The sequence below is a fragment of the Felis catus genome, chromosome B4 (assembly GCF_018350175.1).
Source record: "Felis catus isolate Fca126 chromosome B4, F.catus_Fca126_mat1.0, whole genome shotgun sequence".
In the NCBI taxonomy this organism is placed as follows: domain Eukaryota; kingdom Metazoa; phylum Chordata; class Mammalia; order Carnivora; family Felidae; genus Felis; species Felis catus.
In genome coordinates this window covers 113201-138035 of record NC_058374.1, presented here as the reverse complement: position 1 = coordinate 138035, position 24835 = coordinate 113201, and the positions used below count along the sequence as shown (strand labels likewise).

The window sequence follows — 24835 nt, the reverse complement described above, 5'->3', positions numbered from 1 at the left end:
GGCGGGTGTGGGTCTGGTTTAGAGTTAGTGTGAGAGTTTGTGTTAGGTTTAGGTGTAGCGTTAGGGTTACGTTTCTGTTTATGGCTGAGATTAGTTCCCAGGAGGTTCTAGACCCTGAACCTACAGCAGTGCAGTTGTCTCCCCAAATGGCTGACTGGAGTGCAGAAGGAAGGGTACCAGACAGCATTAGTCTTTGTGTTCCACGGCCCCACACCTATATCCGCACTCTTCGGTAGGCCTCGGGAATCCTCCTGTGCACCTGAAGCCCTGTTTTGGAAATGACATGGTGATGTTCCACGCTTCACACACAATTATTCTGCACTGCTTCTCAACCAATTGTGCCTGCTCTTGTCAGACGGTGGAAATTCGGTCTCCATATGCAGAAAGCCTTAGCTACAGTTAGGGTTTTGGCCAGGGAAATCTTCCAGGGCTGAAGTGACACCAGTCCTGTGATCTCCCTGAATCGATGATATGAGGGCACATGCATGGTGCGAGTCAGGTGTAGGGTGAGTGTTACAGATGAGGTGAGGTTTAGGTTCACGTGTATACTGTGGGTCACTGTTAAGATTAGGGCTTGGTCACAGGAGGCTCCTGGCACTATACCCCCAGTAGGGCCATTGTCACCCCACAAAGCTGAGTAGAGGGGTCAAAGGAGGGTCCCAGTCAGGCTGAGTTTTGGGTGCCAGTGCCACTCCTCGGTTAGACCTCAAGAAGTCCCCTGTGGAGCTCCTTCTGGTCTTTGGAAATGACATGGTGATGTTCCAGGTTCCATGCCACGTAATCCTCCTCCGCTTCTGGGCCCCATGTCCGTCTTGTCCTCAGACTTAGGAATTGGGTCCCCATTAGGAGAAAGCTTTTGCCAAGGTTAAGGTTCATTCCATGGATGTTGCCAGGGCCAAAGCGACACCAGTGCCATGATCACCCTGAGGGCTGAATGAAGGTCCATGCGCGGGTGCGGGTCACGTGTAGGGTTAGGTTTAGAGTTGGGGTGAGGTTTAGTTTGAGCGGTATGTGAGTGTCACAGTTAAGGTTAGGGTTAGGTCCCAGGAAGCTCCAAGCGCTGAACCTCTGCAGTGTAGTGGTCTCCCCAGAGGATTGTGTGTGGGCCTTATCAGAACGGGCTGTTCAGGCTTAGTCTTTGTGTTCCAGGACCAGCCTCGTGTGTGTGCCATCTTCAGTTGGGCCTCATCAGCCCCCTTGTGCTGCTCCATGCGGGCATTGGAAACGTCATGATGATGTTCGATGTTCCATGTCGAGTAATTCTGTACCGCTTTGGGCAATTTGTTTGTGGTGTTCTCAGAGATAGGAATTGGGTCCCCATCTAGAAAGATCCTTAACTAGGGTTAATGTTCTGACCAGGGACTTCACCAATGTGGATGTGACACCATTCCTGTGTGTCGTGTGCGTTGGGTTAGAGTTTGGGATTGGGTTTGGTGTTAGGGGTTAGGGTTACGGTTAGGGTTGGTGTTAGGGGTTAGTGTTAGGGGTTAGAGTTAGGTTTATGCATTAGGGTTATGTTTAGGGTTATGGTTAGTGTTTAGTGTTATGGTTAAGGGTTAGGGTTTGGAGTTAGAATTAGGTTTAGGCATTAGGTTTGGGCTTGGGCTAGGCTTAGGTCTAGGGTTATGGTTTGGGTTTGAGAGTTAGGGTAATGGTTAGATGGTGGGGTTAGTGTAAGTTGATAGCATTAGTGTTAGGGTTTGCGTTAGGTTTAGGGATAAGGTGAGGTCTAGGACTTGGGTTTGGGTTATGGGTATGGAGATTCGATTAGCGGTTAGCGTTAGGGTTAGTGTTAGAGTTTTATGGTTAGGGTAGGGTTAGTTTTAGGTTATAATTTTAGGGTTAGCGGGTAAAGTTAGAGCATAGGGTTAGGGTTTTGGGGTTAGAGTTATAGGGTTAGGGTTAGAGGTTTAGGCACAGGGTTAGGGTTAGTTCAGGGTTTGTTTACTTTCTCAGTTCGGTAGGGTTAGGTTTGGGTTTAGGCGTAGGGATAGGGACAGGGTTTAGCATTAGGGTTATGGTTAGGGTTAGCTGTTATGTTTAGTTGTTGGGATTTGGGTTAGAGTTAGGCTTAGGTCTAGGACAAGAAGTAAGTTATGTTTGCACTCCCCTTGGAACGGGGAGATGATTATACGTGGACACCGCCCTGCATCTGGGAGGGAGTGTGTTCAGTTTTTTGGCCCCTGTGTCTCTGCAGTGGAGGTTGTATTTGCCTTGCCCAATTCTTGCGTGGCTCTGGACTGTTTCACACCGCCACCCTGCCTCTCTCGGTATGATAGGATTTCACGTACTGCCTCATCTGTTTTTAATGCATCGGGTGCATAATTTTAATCTCTATATCATTTATTTCTTTTTTGATTTTAATTATTTTCTTCATTCTGTCCTTTGTGAGTTTTGTTTGTTGTCCTTTGTCTGGTTTTTATTTTATATAGTTATGGAGTTTACTTCAGTGTTTGTTTTTTTGTTTCTTTTTTCCTGAATCAGACTTGTATGTTATAAACTTCCCTGTTAGAACCAGTTTTCCTGCTTTACAGATGTTTGGATTCTTGTGTTTTCATTTTCATTTGTTTCCATGTTTTTTTTTTGGATTTTCTCTTTGATTTGTTGGTTGAGCCATTGATTGTTTAGTAGCATGTTATTTAACTTCCATGTGTTTGTGCCTTTTCCAGATTTTTTTTCTTGTTGTAGACTTCTAGTTTTATAGCATTGTGGTCTGAAAAGACACATGGTATGGTGTTGATTGGTTTGATTTTGTTTTGGCTTGTTTTATGACTTAATATTTTATCGATGTGGGGAATGTTCTATGTGCACGTGAAAAGAATGTGTATTGTGCTGTGTTAGGATGGAATGTCTAAAATATATCGGTTAAGTCCATCTGGTCTACTCTGTCATTCAAAGTCTCTGCTTCCTTGTTGATTTTCTGATGGAAATATCTCTCCATTGATGTCATTGGGGTGTTAAAGTGCCCTACTATTATTGGATGACTCTCAATTCTTTAGTTTTGGACTGCTTTGTGTATATGGATGCTTTCAGGGTGAGCGCATATATGTTTACAATTGTTCTATCTTTTTGTTGGATTGTATCTTTTATTATTACAGTGTCCTTCTTTGTCTCTTGTTACAGTTTTATTTTTAAATCTATTTTGTCTGATAAAGGTACTGCTACGGCAGATTTCTTTTGAAACCTTAGTTCTGTAATTAGTCTCTTGTAGGTAGAAGATAGATGGGTCCTATATATTTACTCATTCTATCACCCAGTGCCTTTTATTATGAAGAGAGAGAGAGCACAGGCATGGGAGGGCGGAGTGGGGGGAATGAGGGAAGAGAGAGACAGAGAGAGAGGGAGAGAGAGAATGAGAATGAGAATGAATCCTCACCAAGTTCCATGCTCAGTGCAGAGCCCAGTTGGGGCTCAATCCCATGATCCTGCGATCATAGCCTGAACCAAAATCAAGAGTCAAAATCTCAAGCGATTGAGCCATCCAGTTGCCCCTATCTGTCACCCAGTGCTTTTGATTTGAGCATTTATTCTGTTTCTATTCAAAGTAATTGATAGACATGTACTTGTCCTATTATTACTTGATATTGGTTATTTCTGATTTTTTCTGATCCTTTGTTCTCTTTCTCTTTTTTTTGATTTGCAGGGTTTCTTCACAATTTCACAGTTGAAATTGTTTGTCTTTATACTCTGCATATGTATTAGTAGTGTTTGATTTGTGGGTATTATTAGGTTTGTACCTAACCACTTCTGCATATAGGAGTCTATATTAAGTTGATAGTTATTTAAGTTTGAACCAGTTGTTTACTCCTCTCCTCCCCATGTTGTAGCTATGTAGTGTTCCTATTTTGAAACCTTTCATACTGTGAATACCTTGACTGATGTTTTACAGATATACTCATTTTTATAGCTTTTGCGTTTCACACTTTAATATTGTCACTTTTGGTGTTTCTTTCCCACTTAAAGAGTCCCCTTTAACATTTCTTGCAGGGGTGGCTTGTTGATTGTGAAATCGCTTAGTATTTATTTGGGAACCTCTTGATCTCTCCTTCCATCTGAATGACAGTTTGCTGGATAGACTTTCTTTGGCTGCAGATGTTTTCCATTCGGCACCTTTACCAAACCATGCTGCTCACTTACGGTTTCAAAGTTTCCTCTGAAATACATCCAGTGATAACTTTATGGGGTTTCGCTTGTAGGTAACTGGCAACTTTTGTTTTCTTGCTGTGAAAATTTTTCTTCATCACGACAGTTTGGATTTTAATTACTATACGACTTGGTGTGGATCTGCTTCTGTTGAATATAATGGGGGTTCTTTGTGCCTCCTGCTCTGAATCTGTTTCCTTCCCCGCATTAGGGAAGTTTTCATTTATTGTGTCTTCAAATAAATTTTTGGATTCTATTTCTCAGAGTTCTGAGAATGAGAAATAGGACAGAAAAGACCTATTGAAGGTTCTCTGATGAGTCACTGGATTTGCATGCGTGGAGGATAGATTTGAGACTCAAATGAACAACCTACCTTTAACTTCTAAGAACTAGAAGAAAAAAACAATCTATGCCCAATGTTCTCAAAAGGGAGAAATTAATCCATATGAGAGTGGAAACCAATGGAACAGACCATGAAATCAATAGAAAATATGAAGAGCAACAGTGGGTTTTCAGAAGAGTGAAACAAAATTGTCAGGACTATACATAGACTATGCTAAGACATAAAGAGGACCGAGTTCAAAAGAATTATAAATAAAAGAGAAGATATTATACCTTATACCAAAGAAACATAAAGCAGACAAAGTGGCGACTATGGCCAAATTAGATGACAGAAAACTACCTACCTAGAAGAAATGGATAGGTTCTTAGAAACACATAACCTACCAAGATTGTATCAGGAAGATATAGAAGGTTTGCACATACCCATTAAAGGAAGACTGTACCAATACAAGAAGGTAACCAATGTAAGTAAATTGAATCAGTAATCGAAGTTCTGCCAAGGAAGAAAACCCCAGGACCAGGTGGATTCATTGGTGAATTTAACCAAACGTTTGTAGAAGAACTAACAGCAGTCCTCTCACTGATTCAAAGGGAATGACCACCACCAAACTCATTTCATGAGACTGGAATTACCCCGGTAGAAAGCCATAAGGGATACTACCTGAACAGAAATCTATAGGCCAGTATCCCCGTGATGAATATAGATGAATAATTTCCAGTAACATACAGGGAAACCAAATTCAGGATCACATTAAAAGGGTCATTGACTGTGATGAAGGGTTTTTTCCCTGTAAAGACAGGATGTTTCAGAAATGCAAATCAATAAATGTGACCCCTCACATAATTGAATGAAATAAAAATCAACCAGAAACCAGACTCTTAATAATAAATAGCAAATGGATGGTTACTATAAGTGAGGTGGGCAGGGGCATGGGTTAAATGGGTGATGGGCTATGGAGGGTGCTAGCAGTGAGGATCACTGGGTGTTGTATGTAAGTGATGGATGACTACATTCTATACCTGAAATTAACATACACTGTATGTTAACCAATTGGAATTTAAATAAAAACTTGCAAAAATAAATACTGAAGAAATGCATACATAAATTTAAACTAAACTAAATAAGTACATTTTATTTTATTTTTTTTCAATATATGAAGTTAATTGTCAAATTGGTTTCCATACAACACCCAGTGCTCATCCCAAAATGTGCCCTCCTCAATACCCATCACCCACCCTCCCCTACCTCCCACCCCCCATCAACCCTCAGTTTGTTCTCAGTTTTTAAGAGTCTCTTATGCTTTGGCTCTCTCCCACTCTAACCTCTTTTTTTCCCTTCCCCATCCCCCATTGGTTTCTGTTAAGTTTCTCAGGATCTACATAAGTGTGAAACCATATGGTATCTGTCTTTCTCTGTATGGCTTGTTTCACTTAGCATAACACTCTCCAGTTCCATCCCTGTTGCTACAAAGGGCCATATTTCATTCTTTCTCATTGCCACGTAGTACTCCATTGTGTATATAAACCACAATTTCTTTACCCATTCATCAGTTGATGGACATTTAGGTTCTTTCCATAATTTGGCTATTGTTGAGAGTGCTGCTATAAACATTGGGGTACAAGTGCCCCTATGCATCAGTACTCCTGTATCCCTTGGGTAAATTCCTAGCAGTGCTATTGCTGGGTCATAGTGTAGGTCTCTTTTTAATTTTTTGAGGAACCTCCACACTGTTTTCCAGAGTGGCTGCACCAATTTGCATTCCCACCAACAGTGCAAGAGGGTTCCCGTTTCTCCACATTCTCGCCAGCATCTATAGTCTCCTGATTTGTTCATTTTGGCCACTCTGACTGGCGTGAGGTGATATCTGAATATGTATTTGCCTGATGAGGAGCGACGTTGAGCATCTTTTCATGTGCTGTTGGCCATCTGGATGTCTTCTTTAGAGAAGTGTCTATTCATGTTTTCTTCCCATTTCTTCACTGGGTTATTTGTTTTTCGGGTGTGGAGTTTGGTGAGCTCTTTATAGATTTTGGATACTAGCCCTTTGTCCGATATGTCATTTGCAAATATCTTTTCCCGTTCCGTTGGTTGCCTTTTAGTTTTGTTGGTTGTTTCCTTTGCTGTGCAGAAGATTTTTATCTTCATAAGGTCCCAGTAGTTCATTTTTGCTTTTAATTCCCTTGCCTTTGGGGATGTGTCAAGTAAGAAATTGCTACGGCTGAGGTCAGAGAGGTCTTTCCCTGCTTTCTCGTCTAGGGTTTGGATGGTTTCCTGTCTCACATTCAGATCCTTTATCCATTTTGAGTTTATTTTTGTGAATGGTGTGAGAAAGTGGTCTAGTTTCAATCTAGCATGTTGCTGTCCAGTTCTCCCAACACCATTTGTTAAAGAGACTGTCTTTTTTCCATTGGATAATCTTTCCTGCTTTGTCAAAGATTAGTTGGCCATACATTTACAATAGCATCAAAAACAATAAACTTTATTGGAATAAATTTAGCCAAGGAGGTGAAAGATCTCTACAGAAAACTACAAAACCTGTGTGCAGAAATGGAAGAAATTCAATTTGCATGGAAGAAACAGAACACACAAGTCAGTGAAAAGCCACCCCATGTCCATCTGTAGGAGGAATTAATAAAGATACAATGTCCATACTACTCAAAGCCCTCTAGAGAGTCAGTGCTATCTCTATCAAGACTCTGATGCAATTTTTATGCAATTAGAAACACATATCCTCAAATGTATTTGGAACCACAAAAAGACCCTAAGTAGCCAATGCAAGAAAGGACAAAATAGGAGGCATCACACTTCTTGATTTCAAGCTTCATTCTAACACAAAGAAGTCAGTTATGTCACTGGCATAAGCACACACACAAGACAATGGAACGGAAATTGAGAGCCCAATCTACACCCATGCATGCACAGTCAACTAGTATTTGACAAGGGAGTCAAAAATACACAGTGGAGAAGAATAGTCTCTTGAATAACTGGTGCTGGGAAAATTGGATATTCACATGTATAAGAATAAAGGTTAGCACCATATGTTACACCACTCCCTAAAGAGTGAAAGGAGGAAACATGGAGAGATGTGGTTAGAGAGAATCAGTGGCAAAGAGGAAGTACAAAGAGGAAGGTAGACACCTGCTCGAGGTATGTGGATGGCATCAGATGCGTCAGGGGAGAGGGGATGTATGAGGTGACTCTGAGTGCCGGGGCAGAAAGGGCTTGTATCATGGACATCAGAGTTCCATGACCCCAAGACTCCAACATCCCTGGGTCCAAGCTCTGCAGAAGCCATTGGAATTGAACAGATGGGTATCCCTCATTTCTTCTGGAATTGTGAGGTTCAGCCTCATGTTCTGTCATGGAGAGGGATTTCTTGAGGGAGATTGTGCTGCTCTTTTGCAGGTATACTCCAAGTCTGCCCTGTGGGGAGGTGTCCTGGGGCCATCTCTCTCACTGCCCCAGGCCCTGTTGGATTTCCCCTCTCCCCCACCAGCTGGCCTTCCTCAAGTTCTGAACCCAGGCATCAGGCATCATGTTGTCCCCAGGTCCTGAAGTCTGTACCTGGCAGAGGTGGACTGCTGATATTGATTTAAAAAAGTTGACAATAAGATCCATATCCTCCCTCTGGGACTAGCGGTGTGCATCCCAATCGTGGGTTGCTATCCTCCTGTCCACAACTAATCTGAGGATTCCAGAAGGTAGGTGAACAACTTAAAACACTCTAGTCTTCTCTTACATCAAATTCAAAGACATTTTCTTGTCCCAACTTTCTTTTAATGCTGAAGAGATGGCAATTAGTAATTGAAGGCATAATGGTCCTATAGGATATTTACCTATATGACTGGTGGACATTATTTCATCCATCCGTGTCCCTAAAGCACATTTTATTGGAAATATTAGCCAAGGATACATACTGTAAATTCACAACTGATTCATAGCTCCCTGTAAGTTTCATTCTGACCTTGTCACATATGTGTCATCAAAGATATTATTAGTGACTTTTTGGATAAGCTCTCCACATCAAGATGGTGATGTTAGAAAATCTGGTATAAATGGAATTTCACAAATTCCAAATTAGGAATTATTTTTTATTTTTAATGTTTCTTTTTTCTTTTTTTGGGAGAGCCTGAGCTGGGGAGGGAGGAGAGAGTGGGAGATACTGAATCTGAGGCAGGCTCGAGGCTCTGAGCTCTCAGGACAGAGCCTGACGCGGGGCTCAAACTCATGGACTGCAAGATCACGACTTGCGTCAAAGTCGGACGCTTAACTGACTAAGCCACCCAAGGGCACCAGGAATGATAGTTTATTGGCAAAGAAGGAGAAATTAAAAATAGTGTAAAGGATGTCTATTTTTAATTGAAATATTGTTCACACATTTGTTGTATGAGTTTTAGGCATACATTCTAGTCATTCCATATGTCTATAAATTATATTGTACTTAAGCACAAGCGTAGCTATCCTGTGAAAGCATGCAACAGTATTATTACAGGATTGACTCCATTCCATTGGCTGTCCCTTGTATCCCTAGGACTCATTCATTCCATATCTGACGCCGGTATCTCTCTCAAAGGTGTTCATTCTTTATCTAACCTAAGTATTTTGGTGGTAAACACAATTACCACTTGCTCAGCAAGTGTAAATTGGCGGCCTATTTTTCTGTGAACATTGCTTAAAACGTTACAAATGATGTCATTACGTTAATAAATTCGGTTTCATTCTTCACTCACAAGAAAGGAGAAGGAAAAGATTTCTTTATGTCCCAGGCCCTGTCATTAAAACCCTTCCCAATGTGGAGAACAGGTTTAGTTGTTCAGGCACCTTCAGTGTCTCAGCTGAGCGACCAGGGCCTTCCACATTGCAAGAATGCCCATGATGGCCAACAGAGAGAGCTCGAGCACCACAGACCCGGAGAGGCGGGTTCCTCTGCCCAGGCAGTGATGGCCAGCAGAGGGCGCAACATCGGCTTTTCTGACCCAGGGCACCTCAGAGCAGGAAGGGCTTTGATTGCTCCCAGAGTACTCAGGGTCTCTGCCGCTGCCTCAGTACAGAGAGCAGAGCTGAATTTCCAGCAGGTTGTGCCGCCTGCCCCAGGGGAGATCTTGGGAGCTTTGTAGCAACTTGGCATCTCCTGAGTCGCCAGAGAGAATTTGTCTTATTGTACTGAGTGCTGAGGAGTGGGCGCTGGGTGGCTTCCCTGGGCAAGCTGGTTGCTGAGCTGTCCAGGCCTTTGCATTTTCTGGGCTGTTCCCGTGTCTCATTCCTCCCCTTCCCAGACAGTATTTGAACAAGACATATTTTACTAAAGGTCTCGTGGATTGCGGGGTCCCACGACATCACCTCATCGATGCAGTCGATGGTTTGTTCCAGATTCAGGCTTGTTTCCGGGAAGAAACCCTGACAGAAATTCAGAAGAACGGGAGCTGCATTCCGTTAGGACATGAATACATGAAATGCTCGTCTTGGGAACTCCTAGAAGAATGAGCTGGGACCCACTTTCCGAGTCCTGCTAGAACCAGTGACCGAGGTAAGGGCACAAACTGTCCCCCACATCATACATGCATTTTAAAAAGTTTCATGGTTATTTTCCCAACCTAATTAAGTGATTGCAAACTACAGAAAACCTGGTAGGTACCTGTCATTAACGTACGTTATCTTTAATTTAAATTGCAGTGAGTAAAGATACGGTGTAGTATTAGTTTCAGGTGTAAAATATAGAGCAACCCCTCCACACGTCATCCGGTGCTCATCCCAGGTGCACTTCTTAATCCCCAGCAGCTGTTTCACCCATTCCCCACCTTGCTCTGGAAGCCCTCAGTTTGTTTCCTAGTTAAGAGTCTGTTTGTCACTGTCTCCTCCCCACCCCCCCACCCACGTTGTTTTGTTTTATTTCCATGTGTTAGTGAAATCATCTGGTATTTGTCTTTGTCTGAAAGGCTTATTTCACCCAGCATAACATTCTCTCGCTCCATCCAGCTCATGGAAAATGGCAAGATTTCATGTTTTTACGGCCTAATAATATTACATTCCATAGACCACATCTCAATTTATTCATCAGTTGATGGATGCTTGGATAGTTTCTGTAATTTGGCTGTTGTAGAAAATGCTGCTGTAAACATCATGGTGCATGTATCCCTTTGAAGATTTTGTATTCTTTGTGGAAATACCTTGTAGTGAAATTGCTGGATCGTAAGATACTACCATTTCCAGTGTTGTTGTTTTTTTTTGTTTGTTTTGTTTTTTGAGAAATCTCCATAATGTTTTCCAGAGTGGCTGCACCAGTTTGCATTCTTACCCACAGTGCAAGAGGGTTATTCTTTCCCCACATCCTTGGCAACACCTGCTGTTTCATCCTTCATTGATTTTCGTCATTGTGACAGATGTGATGTGTTATCTCATTGTACTTTTGAATTGTATTTCCCTGAAGATCAGTATTGTTGAGTATTTTTTCATGTGTCTCTTGGCCAGGTATATGTCTTCCTTCGGGAAATGTCCATTTTTGTCTTCTGCCCATTTTTAATCAGATTTTTCATTTTTTTTGGTTGCTGTGTAACTGTATATATTTTGGGCACTAACCCTTTATCTGATGTCGTTTGCAAATATTATGTAGGTGTTTTAGTTTTGTTGATTATTTCCTAGGTGATGGAAGGTTTTAATTTTTATGAAGTTTCGTGATTTTTGCTTGTGTTTCCCTTACCTCTAGAGATCTATCTACAAAGACGTTTGCACAGGCAATGTCAAATAAGATACTACCCGTGTTACCCTCTGGGATTTTTATGGTTTCAGGTTTCACCTATAGGTCTTTATCCATGTTGGATTTATTTTTGTGTATGTTGTAAGAAAGTGGTCCATTGTTGTTTTTGTTTTGTTTTGCAGGATGCTGTCCAGTTTTTCCAAAACCATTTGTTGAGGAGCCTTTTTTTAAGTTTATTTACTTATTTTTTTGAGAGAGAGAGAGAGAGCATGCAGAAGAGGGGCAGAGAGAAATGGAGACAGAGAATCCCACGCATGCTCTGCACTGCCCTGAGATCATAACCTGAGCTGAATTCACAATCACACGCTTTGTTGACTGAGCCACCCCTGTGTCCCAAGACTATCTTTTTTTCCATTGGATGTTCTTTCCTGCTTAGTTGAGAATTAATTGACCATATAGGCGTGAGTTCATTTCTGCGTTTCTATTCTATTGATCTATGCCTCTGTGTTTTCTTGTTGTTGTTTTGCCAGTACCATACTGTTCTGATCAGTACAGCTTTGTAATATAACCTAAAGTCTGGAATTGTGATGTCTCCAGCTTTGCTTTTCTTCTTCAAGTTTGTTTTGGCTGTATGGAGACTTTTATTATTCCATACAAATTTTGAGATTATTTGTTATTGTTCTGTCACAAATGTTTTTGTTAGTGTGATAGGGATTTCATTATATGTGTAGATGGTTTTGAGGAGTGTAGACATTTTAACAGTATTTTGTGCTTCCCATCCATGAACATGAAATGTATTCCATTTCTTTGTGTCCTCTTCCATTACTTTCATCAGTGTTTCATAGACTTTAGAGTACAGGTCTTTCACCTCTTTGGTTAGGTTTATTCCTGGTTTCTTGTGGTATTTGTGAGCCTGTCAATGGGATTGATCCCTTACTTTCTCTCTGTGTTAATTCATGATTTTTGTTAGAAATGCAATACATCTATGTAGCTTGATTTCTGTATGGAATTCATATATCAATTCTAGCAATTTTTAAGGGAATCTTTCATGTTTTTTATAGAACACATCATGTCAGTTCCAAATAGCGAAAGTGCTACTTCTTCCTTGCCGATTTGGATGCCTCTTATTTCTTTTTGCTGTCTGAGTGCTGTGGTTAGGGTTTCCCATACTATGTGGGATAACAGTGGTGAGAGGGGTCATCCCTGTTTTGTCCCTGACCTTGGAGGAAAAATTTTCAATTTTTCCCCATTGAGGATGAGATGAGCTGTGGGTTTTTCATAGATGACCTTTATTATGTACAGGTAGGTTGATTCTCAGTGTACTTTGCTGAGGGGTTTTATCATGAATGGATGTGACATTTTGTCAAATAGTTCTCCTGCATCTGTTGAAAGCATTGTATTGTTCTTATCCTTTCTTCTATTACTGTGGTGCATCATGTTGATTGATCTGTGAATGTGGAACCACCCTTGCAGCCCAGGAATATATCCCACTTGATTATGGCAAATGATTCTATTAATGTATTGTTGACTTTAATTTGAAGGTATTTTAATAAGAATTTCTGCATACATAATCATCAGGCTATTGGGCTGCAGTTTTATTTAAAAAAATTTTTAACATTTTTTAAATGTTTATTTCTTTCCTTTGAGTACATAAAAGTGAGGGAGGGGCTCAGAGATAGGAAGAGAGAGAATCCTTGCCATGCCCCACACTGTCATGGCAGGGTCCAACATGGGACTCGAACCCACGCACCACAAGATAATGTCCTAATCCGAAATTAAGAGTTGGATAGTTGGGGCGCCTGCGTGGCGCAGTTGGTTAAGCGTCCGACTTCAGCTCAGGTCACGATCTTGCGGTCCGTGAGTTCGAGCCCCGCGTCAGGCTCTGGGCTGATGTCTCGGAGCCTGGAGCCTGTTTCCGATTCTGTGTCTCCCTCTCTCTCTGCCCCTCCCCCCTTCATGCTCTGTCTCTCTCTGTCTCAAAAATAAATAAAACGTTAAAAAAAAATTAAAAAAAAAAAAAAGAGTTGGATAGTAAACAGCCCGAGCCACACAGGCGCCCCGCCAGTTTTCGGTTTTAGTGGAGGCTTTATCTGGTTTTGGTATCAGGGTAATGATGGCCTCATAAGATGAATTTATAAGTTTTCCTTCTTTTTTATTTTTCGTAATAATTCGAGGAGAATACACATTACCTCTTTCTTAAATGGATGGTACAATTCATCAGTTAAACCATCTGGCCCAGAACTCTTGTGTTGGGGGGAGATTTTTTTTATTACTGATTTGATTTCTTTCTGTTTTCAGATTTTATGTATCTTCCTGTTTCAGTTTTGGTAGTTTGTATTTACCAATGTAGAAAATGTAGAAAAATACAGTTCTAACTGTATTTTTGTGATGTGGACTGTTATTTCTTCTTTCTTATTTGTGATTTTATTTATTTGAGTCCTTTCTCTCTTCTTACTGAAAAGTCTGCCTGGAAGTTTTCATGTTGATTACTGTTTTCAAAGAACCAGCCCCTGGTTTCATTGATTTTGTCTAGTGTCTTTTTGGTTTCAATATCCCTTATTTCTGTCTGAATCTCTATTACTTCCTTCCTTCTGCTGTTCTTCTTCTGATATGTGACCTAGAATATGATCAATTCTGGAGAATGTCCCATGTGCGCTTGAAAAGAATATGTACTCTGCCATTTTATTATGGAGTGTTCTGAATATATCTGCTAAACCCATCTGGTCCAGTTTGTCATTCAAGGCCATTGTTTGATTGTTGATTTTCTGTTTACAGCTTCTGTCCTTTGATGTGAGCGATGTGTTAAAGTCCTCTATTATCGTTATATTATAAAAAATGAGTTCCTTTATGGTTGTTGTTAAATATTTTATATACTTGGTGATCGCATGTTGGGTGCATCAAAATTTACAATCATTGGATCTTCTTGTTTCATTGTCCCCTTTAGTATGAGATAGCGTCCGTCTTCATCTCTTGTTGTAGCTTTATTTATTTATTTACTTACTTATTCATTTATTTATTTATTTTAATTTATGTCATAGTTGACATACAGTGCATTCTCGGATTCGGGAGTAGAATTTGGCGAGTCATCCCTTACATACAATACCCAGTGCTCATCACAACAAGTGCTCTCCTTAATACTCATCCCACATCTAGCCCAGCGCTGACCCATTTCCCTCCATCAACCTTCGTTTTTTTCTCTAACATTAAGAGACTCATGTGGTTTGTTACCACTCTTCTTTTTTCCTGCCCCCTTCCCATGTTTTCATCTGTTTTGTTTCTTCAGTTCCACATGAGTGAAATCATATATTTGTCTTTCTCTGATTGACATATTTCACTTAGCATAATACATTCTAGCTCCATCCACATCATTGCAAATGGCAAGATTTCATTCTTCTTGAAGTTGAGTTATATTTCTTTGTATATACACATGTTTGTATATATGAACGTACACATATGTACATATGTATATATGCGTATACACACACACACACACACCACAACTTCTTTATACCTTCATCAGTTGATGGATACTTGGGCTTTCTCTATAGTTTGGCTACTGTTGATAATGCTGCTATAAATACTGGGTTCATGAAATGTCACTATTAGGTATTTACCCAAAGTGTGCCAAAATAGAGTCTCGGTTTTAAAGGTTATTTTGCCTGATGTAAGTATTGCTACTGGCTTTCTTTTGACATTATTGGCATAATAAATGTTTCTTCATTCCCTCACTTTAAATCTGAAGGTGACTTAAGTCCAAATAAAGCTTTGTAGGCAGCATCTAGATAGGTGTTGTTTTTGTTTGTTTGTTTGTTTGTTTGTTTTGTCCATTCTGACTCCCTATCCAATGTCTTATGATTGGAGCATTTAGTCCATGTACATTTAGAGTGATTATTAATAGGTATATATTTAGTGCCATTCTACTAGTTGTTTTGCCATTGTTTCTTGATGTTTTCTCTGATCCTTTCTTGTCTGTAACACTTTTAGTCCTAGATTTCCACTCAAAGAGCCCGATTTAAATATTCTTTTCTTTTGACTGGTAGTAAATTTCTCTACTTCTTTTTAATATTTCTTTTTTTTTTTAATTTAAGCCCAAGTTAGTTACTTTATAGTGGAATACAGTTTCAGCAGAATTTAGTGATCCATCAAGTACAAAATATACCCAATACTCATCCCAAGTGCGCCCGTAATGCCCATCACCCATTTAGCCCATACCTCTATTCAGTAACCCTCCTGGAACCCTGAGTTTCTTCTCTGTACTTAAGAGTCTCTTATCGTTTGACTCCCTCTCTGTTTGTATCTTACTTTTGCTTTCCTTTCACTACGTTCATCAGTTGTATTAAATTCCACAGATGAGAGAAATCATATGATGTGTGTCTTTCTCTGACATATTTTGCGTAGCATAATCAAGTCTGGTTCCATCCGTGTTGTTTCAAATAGCAAGATTTCATTCTTTTTTTACCGCCGAGTAATATTCCATTGTATGAATATACCACATCTTCTTTATCCATTCATCTGTCAATGGTCATTTGGGCTCTTTGCATAATGTAGCTATTGTTGATAATGTTGCTATAAACATTGCAGTGCATGTGCCACTTCAACTCAGCGTTAGTGTATCCTTTGGATAAATACGTAGTAGTGCAATTGCTGGGGCCTAGTGTAGTTCTATTTTTAGTTTTTCTGACAAATCTCCATAGTATTTCCAGAGTGGCTACACCACTTTGCATTCCCACCAGCATTTCAAAAGCGTTCCCTTTCTCTGCATCCTTGCCAACATCTGTCTTTTTCGGAGATGTTAATTTTAGCCATTCTGATAGGTGTGAGGGGATATCTCATTGTGGTTTCGATTTGTATTTCAGTGATGACAAGTGAGATTGAGCATCTTGTCATGTGTGACCAGTCTGGATGTCATCTTTCTTAAAGTGTCTCTTCACGTCTTTTGCCCATTTCTTCACTGGATTATTTGGTTTTTGGGTGTTGAGTGTGATAATTGTTTATAGATTTTGGATACTAACCCTTTATCTGATATGTCACCTGCAAATATCTTCTCCCATTTCATTCAGTGGCCTTTCAGTTTTGCTGATTGTGTCCTCTCCTGTGCAGATGCTTTTTATCTTGAGGTCCCAATAGTTCATTTTGGTTTTTATTGCCCTTGCTTTGGAGACATGACAAGCAAGAAGTTGTTGTGGCCAGGATCAAGGAGGTAGATTTCCTGTTTTCTCCTCTAGGATTTTGATGGTCCCTTTCTTACATTTATATCTTTGATCCATTTTGAGGTGTGTGTGTGTGTGTGTGTGTGCGCGCGCGCGCACGCGCGCGTGCGCACGTGTGGTTTAAGAACATAGTCCAGGTCCAATCTTCTCACTGCCCAGTTTTCCCAGTACCATTTGCTGAAGAGACTTTTGTTTTTCCATTGGATACTCTTTCCAGTGTTATCAAAGATTACTCGGCCATATGTTTGAGGGTCCATTTATGGGTTCCCTATTCCGTTCCATTGATGTGTGTGTCCATTTTTGTGCCCGTACCATACTGTCTTGATGATTGCGGTTTTCTAATACACCATAAAGTCCAGATTTTAATGTCTCCAGCTTTGTTTTCTTTTTCAACATGACTTTGGCAATTTGGGGTCTTTTCTGTCTCCCTACAAATTTTAGGGTTGTTTGTTCTAGTTCTGTGAGGAATGCTGGTGTTATTGTGATAGGGATTGCATTGAATGTGTCGATTGCTTTGGGTAGTATTGACATTTTAATAATGTTTGTTCTTCTTATCCATGAGCATGGAATGTTTTTCCGTTTCTTTGTGTTTCTTCCATTTCTTTCATAGATGTTGTATGGTTTGTTCCTTTATTTTTTTCATGTTTGTTTATTTTTGAGAGAGAGAGAGAAAGAGAGAGCACATGAGCAGGGGAGGGGCAGAAAGAGAGAGAGAGGGAGACACAGACTCTGAAGCAGACTCCAGGCTCCGAGCTGTCAGCACAGTGCCCATCACGGGACTCAGACCCACAAATGAGGGCTCATGTCCTGAACCGAAGTCGGCACTTAACCGACTGAGCCACCCAGGCGCCCCTCTATTGTTTTTTTTTTTTTTAATTTTTTTTTCAACGTTTATTTATTTTTTGGGACAGAGAGAGACAGAGCATGAACAGGGGAGGGGCAGAGAGAGAGGGAGACACAGAATCGGAAACAGGCTCCAGGCTCCGAGCCATCAGCCCAGAGCCCGACGCGGGGCTCGAACTCCCAGACCGCGAGATCGTGACCTGGCTGAAGTCGGACGCTTAACCGACTGCGCCACCCAGGCGCCCCCCTCTATTGTTTTAAGTGTACTGATCTTTTACCTCTTTGGTTATGTTTACCCCTGGGTATTTGATGGTTTTCAGTGCAGTTGTAAAGTACATCAATCCTTGATTTGTCTCTGCTGACTCATTATTGGTGTATAGAAATGCAGTCAACTTCTGTATATTGATTTTATATCCTGAGACTTTCCTGAATTCCAGTATCAGTCCCAACAGTTTTTCCATGGAGTCTTTGGGATTTCCTTGGAAAGTATCATGTCTGCAAACAGGGGAAGTTTGACCCTCCTTGCCAATTTGGACGCCTTGTATTTCTTTTTGTTGTCTGCTTGCTGAGGTTAGGACTTCCAACAGTTTGTGGAATAACAGTGGTGAGAGTGGACATCCCAGTCGTGTTCCTGACCTTAGGGGGAAAGCTCTCAGTTTTCCCTCATTGAAGATGATATTAGCTGTGGGACTTTCGTATATGGACATACTGATATTCAGACAAGATCTTTCTATCCTTCCTTTCATGAGTGCTTTTTTTTTTTCCATCAAGAAAGGATGCTGCAATGTGTCAAATGCTCTTTCTGCATCTATTGAGAGGATCATATGGTTGTTATCCTTTATTTTATCAATGTGATGTATCACATCAGTTGATTTGCAGATATTGAATTGGTGGTGCATCCCAGGAATAAATCCAGTTCATTGTGGTGAATAATTATTTGTATGTATTGTTGGATCCGGTTCGCTACTTTTTGTTGAGAATTTTTGCATCCAGGTTCATCAGGGAAATTGGTCTGTAGTTTTCCTTTCTGGTGGGGTCTTTGTCCATTTTGGACTCAAGGCCAAGCTGGCCTCATAGAATGAGTTTGGAAGTGTTCCTTCCATGTCTCTGGCCATGACCTTATCTTGTTCTTTCATTTGGGATGCATTCCTCTTGTCTTGGCATTTTGGCTGAGTATTTGCCTTCTCTGTGTTACAAAAGCTCATTATGTTAGCAGCCTGTGAGATGAATGGCTTGATGAAAAGGAGGTCATCTAGTGTCCAGGGCCTGACACATCAGGGAGTGTCTGTGGTGTGTGTTGCGTACACTGTTTTGTGTTCTGGCTGCACTATCCTTCAGGCCAGTTGTATGGACAATGTATGGTCCTTGCCCAGAATATGCTGAGTTTTGTCTAGGTCAGCTCCGATCTGCTTCTTAAATGAGAGTTGAAATGGCTGCCACTCGAAGTGAAGCTCTGCAGAACTGTCTGGTCAAGAGAGGTGGTGTGGTCATGGGCTTCCGCTGGTTCTGGGGAAGGGGACACCTCCATTGGGACTGAGGCAATCCTGATTGACCTAGAAGGCCAGTCTCACCAGAGCACAGGAATGTGGGGTTGGTGTAAGCATCTAAGGCAGCCAGAGTGGGGATGACATTGTTTCCAGCAGATGGCTCTGTGTTTATGCTGTGGGGAAGAGGAGGAAAATGGTCCCACACACCTCCTCTGTCCTAGCTCCTTTGTCCCCTTGTTGTGAACACTGCCTCTCAGGGATGCTCTCCATGATAGTGTGTAATCTCCCCACTGTGTGCACCAGGCGATGTACAGGTCACTGTTTCCATACCATCTGCCTGTAAGTAGTTTGCTGCCTTCTCTCAAGGATTAGGCCAGTGCCCTCAGGGCTGTATCCCAGCCAAGCCTGCTAACCTTTGAAACTCCACATTCTCGGGGTCTGGATCGCTTGGTTAAGTGTCCGAGTCTTGATCCTGGCTCAGATCATGACCTCGTGGTCATGGGCTTCTCTCTCTCCGTCTATTCCTTCCCCTCCCTTGCATGTGCTCTCTTTCTCTCTCTCTCTCTCTCTCTCTCTCTCTCAAAATAAATAAACTTAAAACAAATTTAGTGGCATGGAATACCTTATTTAGGCGAGATTTCCTCCCTGAGGGAATGGCAGGGGTCTGTCAGTTAAATTTCCAGCAATGACTAGGAATTTCATTGCTGACTGCTTAAAGATTACATTCCTACAGGAATGAATTTAGGGTTAGTGACATGAGGCCTTAACGTAAGTAACTCCATGATGGTCCTGTGAGTTTTCTTTACATTCCAAACCCATATTTTTGCACATCAATTTTTTTTATTAAAAACATAACCCTAAATAATATTTTAGCCATCTACTGCTGTCCCGATGATCATATCCTGTAAAACTGTGACCATCTCCTAATCATAGATGTTGATCAACTCTGTGGCTCTAAGATTTTTGTGACTCTAAATTACATTGGCGTATGTTACTAAGATCTTTGTGAGTCTAGGTTACTGCTGGCCTCCTGAAATCTTTGACCCAGGGACACCCAGCAAGGTTTCTGAGCCATCACTTAGGCACAGAAGCACCCTTTCCAAGTCACCTTTTCCTAAAGCGTGTCTTTCCCTCTGGTACTTCTGGGTCTTACCCTTTTGCAGATCACATGCTGTGATGGACATCCCCTCATGCAAACCTGTCAAAGTGGACCAGAGAAGGCTGCTTCTCTGTGACTGCCACTTCATGGTCACATCTTTTCCTTCTGAAACCCCTTGAACACCCTATCATTCTTCCAGCCTTTGAACATCTCTTTGATTTGGAAATATTTCATTCTCTTGTATTCCTGCTAAAAATATGCGTGAAAATATTAAAGCAAGGATTCTTTACAATAAGTGAGCCAGTCACAATGATCCATCTGGCCGTGTGTACGTATGTTTTCTTTTTTGGACTCTGTTCAGGCATGATGTGAAGTACGTCCTGTAAAATCTGAGTAGCATTCATTATCTAGGATAGCCGCCTTTATGGAAAGCCATTTAATGACATGTTCATTCCAGATCCGAAAAACACTTAATTTATATACCACATAATACAGTGGTGTCTACATACATTATTATCTTAAAATATGTAAAGTGGATGTTTCTATGAAGTGTATATCATGCATTCAGTTTTCTGTACCATGAATGCTATTATTTAAATTACACAATAGTAAAAACAACAAGAATAGGTACATGGCCATCACTAGTAACTAATACTAGAACTAGTCATATAATATTAGGTGTTGAAAACATAAAACCATGATTACTAATAATCTTTTCAATCGTGGTGGGTTTCTAGTTACCAGAAAAATTGGGAAGATATTATTGAGTCTCCACATACATCAGAGTGTTTTCTGACTATTGATGTCCTCTAAGTTGATACATGATCACAATCAATATCCCAAAGAGATATGGTAGTATTAACTAACTTTATATTTGTATTCAGATTGCTTCGGTTTTAACCTCTTCTGTCCCAGACTCATCCCAGCTGGCACATTACAGTCATCCTGTCCCCTTCGGCTCCACTTGGCCATGACAATTTTTAGATTTTTCCATATTTTTCATAATCTGCAAAGTTTTGAGGGTACGTTTGTAGAATGTATTTTGTAGAATGATCCTTGGTTGGGATATGTCTAACGTTTGTTCAAATGCTTAGGCTGACTACTGTGTTTTGGAGCAGAAGATCCAGAGGCATAGTTCCATCCATAATTATCACTTCACATAAAGGTTGTTTACTCTGAAGATTTGGGTCTTTTGTGGTTCTGTACAAATTTTAGGACTGTTCTAGTTCTATGAAAAATGTTGTTGCTATTTTGATGGCGATTGCATTAATTATGTCAGTTGCTTTGGGAAGTATAGACATTTCCATGAGTATGGAATATCCTTCCATTTTTTGTGTCATCTTGTATTTCTTTCATCACTGTTTTATAATTTTCATAGTATAGGTCGCTCACCAGCTTGGATAGATTTATTCATAGATACCTTATTATTTGGTGTACAACTGTAAATGGGACTGTTTTCTTAATTTCTCTCTCTACTGCTTCGTTATTGTCTAGAAATGCAACAGATTTCTGTACAATGATTTTGTATCTGGTGACATTGCTGTATTCATTTATCACTTCTAGCAGTTATTGGGTGGACTCTTTAGGGTTTTCTATATATAGTGTCATGTAATCTGCAAAGTGTGAAAGATTCACTTCTTCCAGATTTGGATTAGTTTCTCTTTTCTTTTCTCTTCTTTTTTTTTCTTTTCTTTTACTTTAATTTACTTTATGTTGTTTTGTTTCATTTTGTCTTGTTTCGTTTCATTTCGTTTGATTTATCTGCTGGGTGTAGCTTGGACTTCCAGTGCTATGTTTATTAAAAGTGGTAAGAGTAAACATCCTTGTGTTTTCCCTGACCTTATAGGAAAAGCTCTCAGATTTTCTCCATTAAGGTTGATTATAGCTGCAGGGTTTTCATAGAAAACATTTATTACATTGATGTATGTTTCCTGTAAACCTACTTTAGGGGGTTATAATCATGAATGGATGTTGTAGTATGTCAAATGCTTTTTCTTCATGTATTGAAACGACCGTATGGTTCTTTTCTTTTGACGTTTATTAATTTTGAGAGAGACAGAGTGTGAGCAGGGAAGGGGCAGAAAGAGAGTGGGAGACACAGAGTTCGATGGAGGCTCTTGGCTCTGAGCTTTCAGCACAGAGTCCGATGTGGGACTTGAACTCACGAATCATGGGGTCATGACCTGAGCTGATGTCGGACTGCTAAAGGATTGAGCCACCCAGGTGCCCCGATATTATGGTTCTTATCCTTTCTCCTGTTGGTATATTGTATCACATTGATTGATTTGCGAATACTGAACCACCCTTGCAGCTTGGGAATAAATCCCACTTAATTGTGGGATATATTTACAGTTGTTATATCTCCTTTTGGACTGTACCCTTTACTGTTATATAACGTCCTCCTCTGTCTCTTGTTATGTACTTTAAGTGTATTTTTTCTGATACAAGTATTGCTACTCTAGTTTTTTTTTTTTTCATCCATTCTTACACCCTATGTCTCTAGATTGGAGCGTTCATTCCATTTACCTTCAAAGAAATGATGGGGCGCCTGGGTGGCGCAGTCGGTTAAGCGTCCGACTTCAGCCAGGTCACGATCTCGCGGCTGTGAGTTCGAGCCCCGCGTCGGGCTCTGGGCTGATGTCTCGGAGCCTGGAGCCTGTTTCCGATTCTGTGTCTCCCTCTCTCTCTGCCCCTCCCCTGTTCATGCTCTGTCTCTCTCTGTCCCAAAAATAAATAAATGTTGAAAAAAAAAATGAAAGAAATGATCGCTATGTATGTTTGTATTGCCATTATATTACCTGTTTTCTTATGGTTTCTAATGATTTTCTCCGATCCTTTCTTGTCTGTCTTTCATGTTTTGCTTATTTTCTTTAGTGAAGTACTTTAATTTATTTATCTTTATTCTTAGCATATTTGTGACTGGTTTCTGATATATGGTTACTGCTGGGTTATTTATATAACCTCTTCTGCGTTTAGCAGTTTGTATTAAGCTGATGGTCATTTACCTTGGAACCCATTATTTTCTCCTCCCTAGGTTTTTGGTAGATGTTATTATATTTCAAATCCATATCTCTGAGATCCTTAACTATTTTTTACAAAAATATTCATGTTTTACTTGATTTGTGTCTTTTACCTCTATAGTGTCACTTTTGGTCTCTCCTTTCCACTCAAAGAGTCCCTCTTCATATTTCTTGCAGGACTGGTTTAGTGGTACAAACACCTTTAGTTTTTGTTTGGGAAAGTCTGTGTCTCCTTCCATTCTGAATGATAGACTTGCTGGATAGAGTATTCTTGGCTGCTGATTTTTCCATTCAGCACTTTGAATATGTGATGTCACTTGCTTCTCGCTTGCCAAGTATCTGTTCAGAAATCTGGTAGCTAGCCTTATGGGTCTTCCCTTCTAAGTGAAGGTCTCTTTGTGTTGCTGCATTGAAGAGTTTTTCTTTATTGTCACTGTAATTTGCAAGTTTGCTTACAATATGTCTGGATGTTGGCCTGATTTTGTTCATTTCGATGTGAATTCTCTAGCCTCCCGGATGTGGATGTTTGTTTCCTCCCCCAATTAGGGCATTTTTCAGCTATTGTTTCCACAAATAAATTTTCTGCCCCCTTTTCTCTTTCTTCTGCGACTCCTACAATATCAATATTGTTATCTTTGCTGTAGTCACTGTGTTCCCTTAGTCTCATCTCACGTTGCAGAATTCTGTTCTCTCTCTTTGGTTCAATGTGATTAATTTCCATTACTCAGTCTTCGAGGTCGCTGGTTTGCTCCTCTGCTTCTTCCATTCCTTTGTTATTTCCAGCAAGTGTGTCTCTCCTTTATTGTGTCCTCAATGTCTACTGTACTATTTCTTATCTCTAGTCAGGGGTCTCACTCTTCTACTCATTTCACAACTCTAATGAGTATCCTTATGATCATTGCTTTCAAATCTGTATCAGGTATGTTACCTGCATCTCTTTGGCTTAGATCTCTGGCTGTGACTTTGACTAGGTCTTTCATTGTGGATAAACATCTCTGTGTCCATTTTGTCTGTCTCTCTGTCTCTATTTCTCTGTGTTAAGAAAGTCAGCTGTACCTTCTGCTCTTGAAACTAATAACGTTATGAAGAAGAGGTCCTGGAGACCTCAGCAGTGCATGTCTCCGTTTATAGGACCTGGACCTTCAGGAGGCTATCGTATGGGTACTGTTCACAGCCTGCTGCTGTGTCTGGGTTACTTTTCCTTTTAGTGCAGGTGTCTTCACTGATTGCGTGCCTGTTGTGGGCTGTGCTTTGTCTCAGTGGTGTTAGTGGGACCCAGGCAGGCCAGCTGTGGGGTGGTATGCCCGCTGGATAACTTGGGCACAGGGCAGGAGTGTTAGCAAAATTTCACAGGGCTACAAGTCCTATGCCAGATTTCCCGATGTCCTTTGGTGGCTGGGGGCTGTGGACCAGCGGTGGAAGCTAGGGGCTTGAGGATATGCACAGAGCATGTCTGTGCCTGGGGACATGTGGCTTAGTGAGACAGATGAGGGTGCCTGGATACGTACAGCTGGGTGAGGTGCAGATGTGCACAGCACGCTGTGGCAGCTGTGCATGCAGCTTGTCAGACAGGGTGCCCTTGTGGTTTGAAAAATGTTTGCCCTGAGACCAGCCGGCTTGGTTTGGTGAGTCCCCTAGTGAACCCTTGGGACTGGCGCACTGCTAATGGGTTAGTTAGCAAGTGTCTCTGCAGCCTCACCCTCTTGTGGGTGCTTCTATGCTAATTCTGGGAGGCTGGGGTAGAAGAATGGTGCCTGTGAACTCCCTCATTGTGGGAGAAGTCCTCCAACACACTCAGGAATCAGCATGAATACATCTGTCTCCTGTTCCCTCGGCATTGTGTACAATGCCATGTTTACATTGCCTCTCTACACAGGCTGGGGTCTGGCTATCACTCATCCTCCTGGATCTCCCAGTGCTGGGTCAGCTGACCTCCAAAGCTCCTGTATATGAACACAAAGGCATTCAGCCCCTCTAAGTTCTAATGCCCAATGTT

General features: G+C 41.0%; 1 long non-coding RNA gene across 1 annotated transcript in view; it reads left to right on the top strand.

Moving 5' to 3' along the window:
• The window catches only part of LOC111558030, a 100248-nt gene that overhangs the window by 49474 nt on the left and 25939 nt on the right, over positions 1–24835 (top strand). The window contains exon 6 of the long non-coding RNA XR_006600180.1: positions 9795–10013. This is a non-coding gene — a long non-coding RNA (uncharacterized LOC111558030). The remainder of the gene's footprint in view (positions 1–9794; positions 10014–24835) is intronic.